General features: G+C 43.0%; 1 protein-coding gene across 1 annotated transcript in view; it reads right to left on the reverse strand.

Moving 5' to 3' along the window:
- Nucleotides 1-312: 312 nt before the first annotated feature.
- LOC122751045 (transmembrane protein 211-like) overlaps nt 313-2868 on the reverse strand; it is a 27947-nt gene continuing 25391 nt past the window's right edge. Inside the window, exon 3 of the mRNA XM_043997965.1 lies at nt 313-2868. This exon is cut by the window's right edge and continues 691 nt beyond it. The gene's annotated coding sequence lies outside the window, so the exon portion shown is untranslated.

Here is a 2868-nt window from a genome sequence, read left to right on the forward strand (position 1 = left end):
AAATTCTTCATTCAGCTTGGAGCCAAAACTGGTGGGTGACACAGTGCCCAGAGCTCTGGTCCTGGAGCCATAAAGACCTGAGTTCAAGTGTAGCCTCAGACACTTCCTAGCTGCAGGGCCCTGGGCAAGTCACTTTACCTCCATTTGGTTTAGTTTCCTCAACTGTCAAATGGGGATCACAATACTATACCTCCCAGGGTTGTTGTGAGGATCAAATGAGATCACAGTTGTAAAGTGCTTCACACACCTTAGCGAACTCTAGAAGGACTGAAAATCCAAGCAACGAGACAGGAGGAAAGCAAACGAGGTGACATGTTTTATTTTACAGTGTTGGCTAATGGAAGATGCCAATATTTTAAACACCGTGAATATTCATTCAGCAAGCACAGAAAACTGTCCTCATCCCCAAAGTGGCCATCGAGTTAATGCAGAAACACAGTATCGACAACACAGCATTTAGTTACACTTGAAACGAGTTTTAGTTTAGAAAAAACAACCCTCAAATTTGAACCTGAACCAGTAAGTTTCATGTTTAAAAAAATAAAGAAAAAGAAACAGTTGACACGATGCAACTTACAAATATGATTGTTTAAAAAGTGACTTATCAGCATTAGTAAACATGTAGTGATTAGCTAATTAAGAATATCTTCTTTGCAAAATTTTGTGAGATCAATGGCAGCATTAGTTTTGATAATGCAAAAGTATTCAAAAATGGAAATTTGCAAGTTGACTCTATATTTCAGAAAATTGAGATTTCCAACATAATGTGTGAGAAGTCGTTGGGTACAATAACATTCTAGAGAAGCTCACTTGTAGTTATCAAGGAATCTACCTCTGTGAAGCTCACAAAAGGCAAGGTTACCTGCTTTGGGATTTCTTGTGTTGGCGCGTTAGCTAATTTTGTGCTAATAAATCACTTTTCCCAACCAGATGTGAGGGAAACCAGTATAAACACTGCACTTTGCTTGCTCCAAGGAGGAATCACACAGGATGCTGCGACATCGATTGGTCTCTGTCCACCATTCTCAGCGGCTGAGGATGGTTTTGTTGCTTTTGAAAACAAGAATGAATAGGTTCTACTGGAAAGGCACAAACCGGTTAGGGGATCAAAGCTTGCTCCTCTCTTGTCCTTTCTGGGAGCAGGGGCAGATTTTCCCGCTGCTCCAGACCTGCAGGAAGAGTAGCTTCCTTCTGAATGAGACCCCCAAATTTCATCTTTGTTTTCCTGGACCAGGTGGCTTCAGAAAACAAAGTTTGCTTTCCTAGACAAGCCATGAGGCAAAGAACCTGATGGCAGTCATCAGCGCCCCTCCTCTTGCCGCTTTCTCATCTTTTGGGCTCTTAATGACATCATTCAGCAACTCTGAAAACGAGCCCAGACTGTGTCACATGCTGTGACTTCACCTGAAGAAAGGTGGGACAACGTGTGTGCATGTTTGTGTGCTCCTATGTGCGGGTGTGGGTATGCAGGTGGGCACTGTGGGCGTGAGCATTTTGTGTGCATATGTGTGTGTGTGTGTGTGTGTGTGTGTGTATGTATGTATGTGTGTGTGTGTCCTTGGGCTCACTGACCCTTCCTGCTCCTCCCTCACATGGCCTGGCCTCTCTCTGGGCAGCACGGCAGAATTCCCGGAATGTTTTCCCTTTTCACGCAGAATTTCCCTTCACTTCTATTACCTCATATGAACAATATGCCCCTGGGTGTTCATGAGAACATACCTTAAAATGGTTCTAAAAATAATTCTCTTCTTCAGTTTTAAATCCAAAAGGTTCAGGAAGCTCTGATGGTAAAAATGAATCAGCCCCTATTCCTTTATTCCCAAAGTGAGGCTTTTCTCTGTTTAGTTTCCCTGCCCTTCCCTACCATTTCCTATCATTTCCTTCAAGTATGTTTGTCATGAGAAATAATTAACAAAAAACCCGCTTAGGACTCAGAAAAATTGTTAACTGTGATGATGGATTTGATGGATCCAATCACAGGCCACATGCACCATTTAGAAAATGCACTGGACAAGATTTCTGGTGAGTATTAAAATAGATCCAAGATCCTTCGTTGTTTGTTAATTCCTAAGAAGACGGGTGTCCATGGGACCACAAATCTTTTTTCCCCAATGAGATGTGGCAATGGAGTAAGCTTGGAACCCAATTCCTCTGTTGGTTAAGGCAAATGGTGTATTTGTTGGACTCTCCTGCAGTAGAAAAACCAATGTGATTCCATACAAAGATGAGACCCCCCCCAAAATGCTGAAGATTTCTTGAGATTAGATAATGTAGCCATCACACACACACACACACACACACACACACACACACACACACACACGGCAGTCAGCACAGATGTGCAGAGGCCAGGCAGATGTGCTGTTCTCACAACAGCAGAAAGATGTTTGTGTTTTTAGAAAACCTCTCCTGTCTACTAAACACGGTAGCCTTTTTGTCCCAATACCTTTCAAGCTGATTCCAAGAAAATCTATGTGTCATCAGTCAAGTCTCTGGGTGTTTCATTTTGTTCTACTTAATGCCAATATTTAACCTAGGGATATCATTTGCAAAGTCTTTTTAAGGAAAATTTCAAATGAACCAATTGGAAAACAGCATGATATAATGGGAAGAGCCCTTGCTTATGAAGTCGGCGGACCTGAGTTTCAGTCCTGTTTTGCTCCTCACTGCCTTCTCAGGATGACTTTGGCTGGGCATGGCTCTTCCCCCTGCTGGGTACGGACAGCCACTGGGTCCTCATCCGCAAGGTCTCCCATGTCTCTAAAGTCTGGAAAACTAAGAGCAGACAGGCCTTTCTCGACTATAAATCTGTATTTGCGAGACCCACCTGCCTCTATCTGGCCATGCATAATCCAGTGTGCTTTCTTC

The sequence above is a fragment of the Dromiciops gliroides genome, chromosome 3 (assembly GCF_019393635.1).
Source record: "Dromiciops gliroides isolate mDroGli1 chromosome 3, mDroGli1.pri, whole genome shotgun sequence".
NCBI lineage: Eukaryota > Metazoa > Chordata > Mammalia > Microbiotheria > Microbiotheriidae > Dromiciops > Dromiciops gliroides.